Source organism: Barbus barbus (assembly GCF_936440315.1).
Source record: "Barbus barbus genome assembly, chromosome: 11".
Taxonomy (NCBI): domain Eukaryota; kingdom Metazoa; phylum Chordata; class Actinopteri; order Cypriniformes; family Cyprinidae; genus Barbus; species Barbus barbus.
Genome location: NC_136739.1, coordinates 25,998,351 through 26,012,072, shown reverse-complemented (window position 1 = coordinate 26,012,072; position 13,722 = coordinate 25,998,351). Strand labels below are relative to the sequence as shown.

The 13,722-nt window shown below is 35.8% G+C and overlaps 1 pseudogene across 1 annotated transcript in view; it reads left to right on the top strand.

The window, feature by feature from the left end:
- Positions 1 to 13,722, top strand: part of LOC306877442 (WD repeat-containing protein 75-like) — an 18,491-nt pseudogene extending 4,769 nt beyond the window's left edge. The window contains exons 7-20 of the transcript XR_013785857.1: positions 1,600 to 1,724; positions 5,638 to 5,754; positions 5,846 to 5,936; positions 6,037 to 6,195; positions 7,018 to 7,133; positions 7,362 to 7,537; positions 8,709 to 8,860; positions 8,985 to 9,166; positions 10,649 to 10,743; positions 11,086 to 11,506; positions 12,030 to 12,089; positions 12,181 to 12,324; positions 12,689 to 12,795; positions 12,970 to 13,722. The product of XR_013785857.1 is annotated as a WD repeat-containing protein 75-like (transcript). The remainder of the gene's footprint in view (positions 1 to 1,599; positions 1,725 to 5,637; positions 5,755 to 5,845; positions 5,937 to 6,036; positions 6,196 to 7,017; positions 7,134 to 7,361; positions 7,538 to 8,708; positions 8,861 to 8,984; positions 9,167 to 10,648; positions 10,744 to 11,085; positions 11,507 to 12,029; positions 12,090 to 12,180; positions 12,325 to 12,688; positions 12,796 to 12,969) is intronic.

Below are 13,722 nucleotides of genomic sequence, written 5' to 3'. Positions count from 1 at the left end.
TAGTATAAAAAAAATAACCTCACCTGTAGGACTGTGCGATTTGGGGAAAATATCTAATTGCGATATTTTTGACAAATATTGCGATTGCCATTTTGATTTGCGATTTTAAATTTGCAAAGTCTAGTTTCAGCTCAATATTGTCAATAATGTGCAGCACAGTATGAGTATCGTTACCCTGCTGAAAAAACAACAACAAAAAACCCCAATAAAAACCATCACAGAAATTCTTATAATTTCCATAAAAACCATTACAAAATTTTTGTCCTTTTTGTTTTGGGCATTATTCCAATAGGAATTACTGTTGTTCTATTGGTTGCCATCTGATAGATTACATCCCACCAATAGAATGCATCAAATACCAGTAGACAACATTATAGTTTACATTAAAACCAATACAATTCCCATTATAACCCTCAAATCCATTACATTTTCTATTGTGTTTTGGGAGGGGGTCTACTGTTTTTTTTTTTTTTTTTTCTGCAGGGAAGATTATAATGGTATTACTACTTTCACAGAATTACTGAATTTCACAGGAAATATTTGTTTATTTTTTAATAAATAAAGAACTGTATTTCTTTAGTCAATTATTAAAGTATTACATGTTACGCGGGCTGATTTATTCATTTTTAAGTATTTGTGATTTTAAGAACAAGTGGGAAATGTGTTGAATGTTTCATTTCATCCAAGTGAAATTAACAAGCAATTAGACTTCATTTACATTAGTTTTAAACGCGGAGCCAGGCGCGAGTGGACACAGGTTGCGCACGTGCGTCAGGCCTCGTCCATATTGCCAGATGCGCTCGTGAGAGACCTGCGGATCAGAACCGGGCGCGAGACCGTGAGTATAAAAGAGCATCACGAGACAGGCTGCGTGTGTGCGGCTCGTCCGTGTGAGACGCAGGAGACGCGCAGCGTGGGGCAGAGCGGAGCGAGTATGAGAAGCATTCAGAGACACGGGCTGTGTGTGCGGTCTTCTGAAGTAGCGAACATGCATTATAAACTTATTTCAAATTAATCTGTTGGGGAGATAAAATGTGTAAGATAACGTTCATGTAGCCTACTATTTATTAGCATCTAAAAATGTATCTTTTATTCTCCAGTACTGAAAGCAGAACCGATAAGGGAGCTCTTGATATGCGTTGTGACGCAAATTACCTTTTTTGTTCGTTGTCTGTCATTTCGAAGCTGAAGTTACATACGTTTTTCTTTAGTTTTAATTTGCCTAACTTTCGATCTGACCCTTTTTAAGTGGCAGGTGTTTACGCAGTTGGCTAGAGCAGTGCTGATCGAGGAGAACCGAGGTGCGCTCACTCTGTTCTTAGTAAGACCGTCACTCAAGGCTGGCAGTCATGCATATGCTCTGGGTCAGAGTAATATCGCGTCCACATCGCAGGCTTTGCGATTAGCAAATCGCGATTTCGATTAATCGCACAGCCCTACAGTCACCTGCACCAAACTCTCCACATCTCTGAACCTCAACTATAACATTCAAGATTTTATCAATTTGTTTAATAAGGTAGAAGTGCATGCAACAGTTGAAGGCCATTGCATAGTAGGACATTTTCCTGAGCTTCGGGCTTTGTGTGTCTGCATGTCCAGAGTGTTTCCAGTTGGTTGCCTTACATCTGCCCAAGTCAGCAGAGCAGGAGGTGGAGGCCAAAGAGATCTCTGCTGTTTCCAGTCATGTCAGCTCAAACCCCAACTGCATGGCCTTCGGTAGAGGGGTAAGAGAACTGACTCAGCACTTTATTTTAGTGTAGTTATAAGGATTTGATTGTTGATGGATGTCTTGAAAACGTTGAGGTACAGTGCCCTCCATAAGTATTGGAACAGTAAAGACAAAATTGCTCTGTTGGCTGTGGAGTCAAGACATTTGCAAATATGATTAAAAGATGAATATGAGACAAAACTACAGAATGTCACATTTTATTATTAGCCGTTTCAACACATAGATGTTTTACCAAATAAAAAGAACAGCACTTTTAGAGTTCATCCCACTCATTGATGTGAGCATAAGTATTGGGACAGTTGAACTCTCCTCTCCAGATGGGGAAATTCATGTTCATTTGTATTTAAATCTGGAGGTTGACTTGGGCAATCTAAGACTTTCCATTTCTTTGCTCTTATAAATTCCTTGACTGAACTGGCAGGGTGTTTTGGGTCATTGTCCTGATGCAATATGAAGCACTTCCCAATGAATCTGGTGGCATTTTCTTGAATATTGGTAGGCAAGATGGTTCTGCTACTGTCATCATACATTAAGTCATCAGTAAAGTTGAGAGGGCCTGTTCCAGAGACAGCCATGCATGCTCACGCCATGACACCACCTCCACCATGCTTTACAGATGAGGCTGTATGGATCATTGCAGTTCCCTTTTTTTCTCCACATTTTTGCTTTCCCATCACTTAGATAAAGGTTCATCTTTGTCTCATTGGTCCATAAACACAGTTCCAAAACTCTTCTGGCTCACCTTTGTGCTTTTTTGCAAACTCTAATCTTGCCTTTCTATTTTTGGTGCTGGTCAGAGGTTTGTATCTTGCTGTGTAGCATCTGTAATTCTGTGTCAAAGTCAGAGCATCACCCCAGCTTTCTGGAAGTTTTTGGTGATTAAATGATACGACACATTCTCTGCTTTTAATACCTGAAGAATTAATGCAACAGGACACAGCTGATCACTGTGAGGCAACTGTTCCAATACTTATGCTCACATCAGATAGAGGGATGAAACTCTAAGTGCTGAACTTCTTAGCTGGTAAAACATCTGTGTGTTGAATCACCCAATAATAAAATGTGACATTCTGTAGTTTTGTCTCATATTCATCTTTTAATCATATTTGTAAATGTCTTGACTCCACAGCCAACCGAGCAATTTTGTCTTTACTGTTCCAATACTTATGGAGGGCACAGTATGTCTACAAAGCTTTTTAATTTTTTTAATATGTACTGTACATTGATAGGCCTTATGATAGCAGCTTTTTCAACGAAATTACCTGGAACAATTTGTCCCATCAACTTTTTTCCTCCCAGACCTGTTGCTGTCTACGTTCCCAATCACGGTCTAGATTAGGCTGTAGCCTGTGCGTCCTTGGTAGTTCGGACTTTGCAAGTTCGACTCAGGAGTGTGAACTCCCAGGGACGGGACGACGCAAGTCCAGTAATTCTGCAAATTGAGCAGCAGCGTACTTGATAACATCAGTCAGCTCGCCTTGGCTACTGCAGTTGTCCTCCCTGTATTTACAATTAGACGAAATATATCAAACCCCACTGCCTCTCTTCGTTTTCATTTAAACATATTAATAGCTGCAGAAATGTAGTTCAGGGAACATACATGCTTTACAATGAAATAAAATATTAAGTTATATCAAACAGTATTGCCTCTTTTCATTTTAACATATTAATAGAATAAAGCCCAAAGATTACCTGTTAGATTTACCAAAAACGAATTACATCTTATGGATAACCACTACAGAGACATCGGCAAATGTCAGAAGGACTAGCCGAGTTGAGGCTGCTCTCATCGGGAAACATGAGCACTGAGCGCCCGCTGATCGCGTGTAGCTAAAGTCTTCGAAACTGGCGAAGCACATTTTCAAATAGGCGCTGTCTTTATAAATAAACCACAGATTTGAGTTTTAAACAACTACATTCTCACCTGAAATACTTTTAAAACTACATTTCATGACACAATAACAGTAATATTTAAAACAATTATGTGAATAAATGATGGTTGAAATGCAATGCTGCGTGTCAACCAATCAGCATGCTCAGCGCCCAAGTCCCGCCCCCGAAAGTTACGGATCTTTGAAAAGGTACTACTTTCTGCGAGCAGGGACTTTCTGAGAGGGACATTTTTTACCTGGAACTTTATCTAGATACTGGTTCCTGCGGTGGAAACACCGAGTACCGGCCCAAAGTCCCTAGTTCCTGCGGTGGAAATGGGGCTAAAGGCACAGAATGTTAAACATATGGCACGTCAATTTGCCATGGATTCAGAAAAACAAGCCACCCTGAACAAATCTGGCATGTATAAACGTGGCTTTTTCCAAAGTGCAGGTCATTTTCGATGCGATTTCTATTTTTAAAAATCCTTGAGCTACAATACATAAAATAACACTTATTTTCGACACTGTCTATATAATAGATTATGTTTCTGATTCATACAGATAAGGTGATAATTATTTTCATGTCATGAGCAATATTAAAATGTTATACTATTTAGTTTAAATTAAAAATAAAACACTAAAGCTTAATTTGATCATTTTAAGACATGTCATGTCTGGCTGTGGAAGGTTGTTCTGGGTGAACACTATGTCATACCTGCTCAGGTTGTTATGGATAAATATGTTGCCTTCCTGCACAGTCATTGTCCATGTAAGTGTTGATGTGGAAAAGTAAACATGCTTTGAACCCCTGTAGGTTAATTAGTGTGGCACATACCGGTGTTATTTTTGTAGACTGAGTGCCGTGTGCAACCCTTTTGAACCTTTACTAGTTGTTTTGGTAAAGGCATTACACATCATGACTTGAGAACCTTTTTTGTTGTTGTGGACCTGTGTTTCTTCAAGCTCAAGACATTGAACCAGCAACCTTGCAATTAGCTCAAGAGAAAAAGTCATTTCTTAACATTGTGGGGTTTTTTGGATGTTGTTTTCAGGGGGAATACATAGCATTTGCCAGGCATTTCCAACTTAATGTTCATTTCTTCAAGAAGCAGAAGACATACTGGTAATAACCGCTGTATCCTTAATAGCCTTTTTAAGGTTAGAACATGTAGGAACGTGTCCAACCACACTGCTTATTTACTGGCCCCAGGAAACACAACATGTGTAATGGAGCTTGTTTTGGGCTTTGCCTTTTTTTCTTTTTCTTTTTTTTTGGGGGAAAACAAATAAATTGAGACAACACCACTTTATACTTCACCTCAAAATTGTCATTTAAAAACCATATGACTCAAAAGGTATGGCCAATATTCACACTTTCCAAGTAATTTGGTTATTGGCTTACTAATAAGTAGCATAATTCAGGTGCTTTTTAGAATAGCAGCTAACAAGAGTTTTCTATGAACTATTATCTCCCTAAGGCAGCTTGACTATTGGTTATTAGGCTTGGAAGTTATATGTATTTTGAAATGTCCTGTACACACAAACATGTATTTTTTTTAAATAGATTTTCTTTTTTTTTTCCATTGTGACATTTTCATGCATCCCCTGCATGTCATTACTGTAATGTTAAAAAACAAGAAACACCAAAATGACATTTTTATTATCATAATGCTAAGTAACTGTCACAAAAATTGTTATTTGTTTGATCACTTGGTTTACATTTCTGTTTCGCTTTACTGGGTATACAATGGATTTTTGTGATGGTGTGTGATTTTGTTTTAATATCAGCAATAACAATTTGTGTATATATATATATATATATATATATATATATATATATATATATATATATATATATATATATATATATTTATTATTATTATTATTATTTTTTTTAAATACTATATTCAATTCTTTAAAAAGGTTCCTGTTGTGCTAAATAGAAGTCAGTCAGTGCAACATGCATGTAAATGGCAATTTTTATTTCTGTGTGAAGTATTTCTTTAAATATCCACTCTTTTTTTCTCTTTGTAGTTTTTCTCTAAAAGCCACAGATAAGAAAGGAGCCAAAAACGCATTCACGTGCATAGCCTGTCACCCAACAGATGACTGCATCGCCAGCGGTCATGAAGACGGAAAGATCCGCCTCTGGTAAGGCCAGTGTTCACCATCCAATTTTTAAATTTCATGCAGGTCACGTGATCAGAATTGGAGGTTTAAATTAACTTTGTGTTTGCTACAGGAGAAACTTCATTCACAAAAAAAAGAGTACACATATTCCATCCAGCACTGGCATCACAATGCTGTGAACATTTTGTGTTTTACTCCAGAAGGTGGGTAGTACTGTGGCTTAAGTGTTTTTCACACTTTTTCACTGTTAAATGTGTGTTACAGTCCCCATCTGAGAAAACATGACTGTTATTTTCTCTACAGGCACTCATCTCCTGAGTGGGGGCATTGAGTCAGTGCTTGTCCAGTGGCAGTATGGGTCAGGTAACAGAAAAGAGTTCCTGCCCCGTCTCGGAGGATCCATATTACATATATCAGCATCATCTGATGGCCAGTTGTTTTGCACATCTCATTCAGACAATAGTAAGTCTTTAGCTTTGTGGTCAGTTTGGGATTTCACTCCAAAATTAAGTTAAATAATTTATTTCGTATAAAGAAGACTAAGTAAAGTTTTTTTTTATACATAAATAATTTTCATGCACCCCACATCTTAATTTATCTTATCTTAATCATTCCTCATATTATAATGATATAAAGTGTTATATTATAGAAACGTATCAAGTAATTATAGATTATGGTATTTGTTGTACTTTTATAAATGACATTTAAGTATTACATTAGAAAAGTGAAATCTTACTGGTCCAAAATCCCACTCCACAAAACAGTGCATTAAACATCAAATACACTACACTTTAAAAGTTTGGGGTCAGTGTGACTTTGTTTTTAAAAGAACTTCTGAAAATATATTCAGCAAAGTTGCATTAGATTGATTAAAAGTTTTAGTAAAGACATTTATAATATTACAAAAGATTGCAAATAAATGTTGTTCTTTTGAACTTTCTATTCATCAAAAATTCCTAAAAAATAATCATCATGGTTTCCACAAAAAAATAACTGTTTTCAGCATTGTTAAAAAATGTTTTTATGTACCAAAACATCATATTAGAATAATTTCTGGAGGATCATGTGACAATGAGGACTGGAGTTATATATTTTCTGTATGTGTTTTGTATGCAGCTCATGGTATTTTTTTATAGCAATAAAGGATGTTTTTGATAAATATTAGCAGTGTAGCGTTATTAAACAAAGCGTGCATGTGTCTGCAATTTCATTTGCATGAACCATTCAGATTCTATAACTATTGCAGTAAATGTTTATTTCTTCCGATGCTTTTTATGCTTTCAGGAGATGGCGTTTTGACTGATCTAATGATTGACCCGCGCAGTAAAGCTTTAGTGCTGAATGGGAAACCGGGTCATTTACAGTTCTACTCCCTGCTGCGTGACAAGCATCTCTACAATGTGAGTCTACAATGTTACTCTGAGAAAGCTTAACATATGGGGAAGTATGTACTGGAAAAAACTGAACATTAGTTCCATCCTTGTGTGCTCTGCTGACATGGCTCATATACTTTTGTCACCCGACATATGTCAGGTGAAATCACATGATCTGTGGGATCTTCATGTCAAACATTGTTCATCATGTTTTGCATTGATTTTTGCGTAACGGTCTGTCTGTTGCATTCACAGCTGGACATAGTGCAGCAGGAATATATTTATGAAGCGGGTCTGGATCAGTTTGAAGTGGTGAAGGCTGCTTTTGACATAAAAGGGTCCTGGCTTGCTACAGTGGAGGAAAGGGGACAGAAGTCCTCTGATCTTGAGTTTTTCCTCAAACTGTGGGCTTTCAATGAAAGAACGCAAAGGTATTCATGCTAGATTGCCGATTTTAATAAATCAAACATGTGATTCATACAAGAAATTAAAGATTTTACCATGGCATTTGCCATTTCTCATGGTCCACAAGCAAATAATACATCACTTTCCCTTTAATTAATACTGTTAGGGGAACAATCAAATATTTTGGCATTGGTCCTTCCTTCATTAGTGTTAAAAATAATTGTATTTGTGCCATTTCGTATCAATAACATAACCATGACATTATCACTTAAACCTTAAGTTTATTAGAAAAATTATAGTAAAAAAACCCTCATAAACAATACTAGTGTGTATATATATATATATATATATATATATATATATATATATATATATATATATATATATATATATATATTACTAATAATAAAAAAAATATATATTAATAATAATAAAAAATAAAATATATATATATATATATATATATATATATATATATATATATATATATATATATATATATATATATATATATATTATTATTATTATTACAAAAAATATATATATTTTTTTATTATTATTAATATATATATATATATATATATATATATATATATATATATATTGTTTATTTTGTATTTTTGTCACAGGTCTGCCATAGAACTTTTTGCCTGCAGTGGCAAAAAAAATTAAAGAACATTTTATACACTACAGTTCAATTATTTATTTTTTATTTTTTGAAAGAAGTCTGTTCACCAAGGCTACATGTATTCCATCAAAAATACAACAAGAATGATTGAAAAAACAGCAATAATGTGAAATTATATTAATGTAAAATAACTGTTTTCTATTTGAATCTAATTTAAAATTTAATTTTGTCATGGCAAAGCTAAATTTTCAGAAGTCATCTATTACTGCAGTGTCACATGATCCTTAGAAATCATTCTAATATGTTGATTTGGTGCTCGAGAAACATTTTTTATCAATGTTGAAAACAGTTGTGCTGTTTAATATTTTTGTTCAAATAAGATTAGTTTCTTTTAGGATTCTCTGATGAATAGAAAGTAAAAAAAACAGCATTTATTTGAAATATAAACATTAAAGGCATTCATGTTACAAAATATTTCTATTTCTTTTAATTTATATTAAAAAATGACTCAACTTTTCTAAACCGACTTTATTTCTGAACTGTAATGGTATATTGTTCTGTCCCATTAGTTTCGTACTGAACACTACCATCACTGCCGCCCACACGGATCGGATTATCTCCATGTGCTTCAGCTCTTCTGAGGAGACCACCATGCTGGTGACCACAGCAGAAGACGGCCAGTTCAAAGCATGGTGTCAGGGTGCTGACGCAGACACACAATGTGAGTCAAACCCCTCAGACACTTGCAAAGGTGTTAGTGTTGGACTGAGAAGCCAAACACCAAAGGTCACGAGTCTGAATCCAGACATACCTGTCTCACCGCAACATTTCCATTTGTGTTTTAGAGGACCAGAACTTCTGGTCATGTGATTTTTGTGGGCAGCTACCATAACCTAAAGCCCACAAACTGCAGTTTCTCAGCTGACAGCTCTCTCCTGGCGGTGAGCTTCCAAGAAGTCATTACCATATGGAGCCCAGATACCTGGGAGATGCTCACCACCCTCTGCCAACCACCTGGAGTAATAAGGTGCGACATGTTGTTTTACCACTCGGGGTACTGTAAATGTTCCCTGTCTTTAAAACAGCTAGTCCAAACTCTTTCTAATGCATCTGGAATGACTTTCACAGGTTTCTTGAGGTCTTTAGATGTGTTTCCCATTCAGAGTTGTGAATTAGCATTCACTAAACTGTTCACACAGTCTGAATAGTAGTAACTTAGTAATTAAGATTTAGATGGTGGCCAGACAGAATGGGGATTCAGTCCTGCTAAGGAGTTGAGCCAAGCCAAATCCTGCGGGGTCAACAGGGACACAGATTCGCTCCATCATTGTTTTGTTTTTTTTAAAGGAAGTTCATTAGGTGCAACTCAAATAAAAAGTGCATGACATTCCTTGTGAACAACAAGGTTCCTCTTTACCTCTCTGTATTGCACAAGCAGTAGTTTTTAAACTTTTTTTTTTTTTTTATATATATAGATCTCAGTACTGAAATATTCAAAATGGTTTTAGTTCTAGTTTTTTGCAATATCAATACACTGATGCAAGCTGAGCTTTCTCACTCTCATTTCTCTCTCCAACAGTAAATGTGTACTAAAGGTTATAAACTCCAGAATTGGTCCTAAAGGACAACATGAAAAATCTGTCAACTAATTCACTGTCATGATGGTCCAAGAAAGTTACTTTTCCATGCAGTGAAAGCACCACAAAACAGATTTGCATGACTTTGTGCACCATATTGCAAATCTTCTGGAGATAAATGATAAGTTTGTGTAAAGAGCGAATTGAAATTTAGCAGTTATTCACTATAATCTTCACATCTGCCCCAGCTCTCTTTGAAGTATTGATTAGAGCAATAGCAATGTCCAATTTTTTTTAAGTTAGTGTTTTACTGTATCATGAAGCATGGAATGTGGAATTGTGGATATGTAGTTTTATTTAATGTCAAATCTCTTTCACTCAACAGTGGAGTGGAGCACATCTGTGGAAGTTTCCAAGCTGCAGCCAGACCCCTTGTCAGAAAATGTGGCTGCCTTTTCATACCAGTCTAAACATACAGACCGTAAGTGTTTGAAAAGCCATCGCCTCTTGACACGTTCTGCATCTCCTTTGTTTAGCAGTACATTAAGCAGTAATCAGGAACTAGCGAGTGCTAAATCTGCTTTGTACAGTATTTCCAATCCTCTCACGTTTAATTATTGAGCCATAAAGTCGTGGGCAGCTTTGCACCATGTTTGATTTCATTCTCTCTCTCTCTCACACACACACACACACACACACACACACAAAACTGAATCCATTTGATGTTTTGTAGACTTTTGGTACAATTATAAGACCTCTGGATATTTAATGTTTTAAACTGTTGTCGTATCAGTTTCTGATTAACAGTAAGGCAACTAATTATCACTCACTGAGACTAATCTGATGAAATATGTAAGTGACATGGGTCTTGCTGATCATGGTGGTCTTTGAATTGGTGAAACCGACTAAAGGCAGCTACTTTGATCCATCAGGGACCTTTGTTTCGGCCGGTTAAGCTGCTCCAAATACTTGCTTAGCACGACCACCAGCAACCTACTCTGCTGCTGGAATCTCTTCACTTGTGCATGTAAGTAGTCATTGATATTGGTTCATATTCCATATTTGCAGTTTGCAGTATCCCCAAGTATGGTTTTAGTAAACTCTAATAACCCTGACATAGAATGCCTTTATGGTATTTTCGTGGGCTTTTTGGTCCTTTTAGCAGCTTGACAGCTCTTGATTACTGTAAATGTTTGAAAGCAATACCAGTATACAGGTTTGAAACAACCTGAGAGTAAGTAAATATTGCCAGAAGTTTCATTTTGGTTGAACTTGTCTTGGGTAACTAGGCTTGCTCAGTCAGGTTTTATTCACTGTTTGGTTTTGCAAGGTCAGTTTTATTTAATGTCAAATCTCTTTCACTCAACAGTGGAGTGGAGCACATCTGTGGAAGTTTCCAAGCTGCAGCCAGACCCCTTGTCAGAAAATGTGGCTGCCTTTTCATACCAGTCTAAACATACAGACCGTAAGTGTTTGAAAAGCCATCGCCTCTTGACACGTTCTGCATCTCCTTTGTTTAGCAGTACATTAAGCAGTAAACTGTATTTCTATTATTGGGGCTCTTAGTTTGTTCCTTTAATGTATCAAACGTATGCACACTATTTTCTGGTTTCTATACGGTGTTTGTTTTCAAACCCAGCGAGCCGCGGCCTCTGTTCACCAATAAGAACGTGTGTTCAGAGAAGGTACACCGTGCTGTCTTTGTTCCTCGAGAAGAGCCGTTGAACAATTGTGACGAAAGTTCTCAGTGGTTCAACAGATCTCAGCTGTACTTCCTCACCCAAAACATGGTATTTCAGTGATATTTATAATCCAAAAACAGCCTAAAACACATGTACACATAACAGTAGTGTGTGTTTTGTTTTTTTATTTTTTTATTTTTTGTTTGTTAGTTCCCATACCCATTGAAAACCTAGATTGATTAGAAAAGACATGAACATTAATATTATTTTTATGTTGAAAGCTATATAATTTGTATATTAAAAATTAAGGTTGAAGTTGATTAGAAAAATATTTTTAATTATAAAATTATTGAATATATAATAAATGTTTCTCTCTTTTTTTTCATTAATATTTTACATTATATTAACTTATTAAATGTAAATATAATATTTTAAAATATATTAAATAATACATTTAATATGATAAAGTATATTGAGCTTGATGCAGGTTAAATTGCTTTGTAAGAGCAATAATTGTAAACAACTGCATAGTCCTGGTGAACTGTGGGTAGCATGTAAATATGTTCTAATACTATACTGTGCATACTGTGTCCTGACATTTCCACTAAAATGGACTGTATTTAATTGTCAGGATTTATTGACCTTCAGCACAGCAACAGAAGAGAACAGAATGTTGTCTTCAAGTAAACTGGTACTGTTTTTTTTTCTTCTTACACCATCCTTATTCTCACTTATTTAGAAGACCCTCAAAGTAACTTTTCTCTTGTGTGCCTTTTGTGCAGCTTGTCATCGATGACAGCGTTGCTGTAACACCATTTTACCTGCTGTTGGGCAAACACAGACAGCAGCAGCAGAAACTCAACACACAGTCCCATCCAGTGGCTGACAAACCCCAACAGCCACAGGGCTCCGGTACCATCAAAGAAGTAAGTCATTTCACCTTTGTAGGCTTTCTAGGCTCTCTATTCATTATATTATGTTGTATTTAGTGCTGTCAAACGATTAATCGCATCCAAAATAAAAGTTTTTGTTTTGGACAGCACTAGTTATATTATATTATGTTTCTGAAGGATTGTGACACTCAAGACCGGAGTAATGGCTGCTGAAAATTCAGCTTTGCCATCACAGGAATAAATTACATATTATAATATGTTAAGATAGAAAACAGTTATTTTAAATTTTAATATTTAGCTATATTACTGTTTCTACTGTAAAAAAACAACAACAAAAAAAGATTTTAGGTATTTATTTCTTGTAACGTCTCCGTATTTTTATTTTTATTTTTTTTAGTTGTTACACACACCAGCTCATGTTCTACCTGCTGCATCAGTCCTGTGCTCAATGTTTGTCAATTCCCTCCTGATCTCCAACACTGGAGTCCAGCGAGACCCCCTCAGGTACTTTGTTCACATGCATAATAAGTATTTATGAATATATATTTTCTTTGAAAGTTCATCATAGTTAACATGCCTACTTCTCAGTTTCCCTTCTCTTTTTTTTCCTGAAATGCTCTGTACTGCAAACATTTAAGTTATTATTTTTTCTTTTTGCTGCTTCTGGCATGCCTTCAGAGAGGAAATGGAATCTTCAGAGAAGGAAATGGACAGTGAGAAAGAGGAAGAGGAGTCTGAGGAGGAAATGGAGGCATGTGATAGTCAGCAGGAGCTCAGAGTCCAGGGTTCAGTGGATGAGGTGACGCCGAAGCTTTCTAAAGCACAAGAGAGGGAACTGAAGAGGGTCAGAAAGACTGACTTTAGCTGGATGGCTGGCCTCTTTGACTCCAAACCATGATAAAGCAATTTCACAATGTTTTTATTATTATTATTCCCAACTTGCTTCAGATCCAGACCAGTGGTTGGTTAGCAATTGTTTTTTTGGCTGCAGCAGCCCATTAGTGGTTTGATTCTTTTTGGGACAACAATGCTATTTTGTAACTCTGAATGTTAGTATAATGTTCATCCAATTTGCATCAACAATCATTTATAAAGAAGTTTTTGAACAATGTACTGTGATGTTGAAATTATTTCAGTATATTTGATATTTTTGCATTTTAATGATGAACTTTATATACATATGTTTATGAATGTATCTTGATCTTGCACTGGAAAACAAAACAAAAATACTGATGACGAATTCTGCTTTATAATAAAAGAATTAAAGTGTATATATATATATATATATATATACATACATTCATACACACATCTCGGTTACTTTGTGTTTTCTCTTTCTGTGTGCTAATGTAAGCTACAGACATGGTAAACATTGTAAACCTCAATGTGTTGGAACTGCTTTCCAGGAAATGTATTAAAGGTCATGGTTTT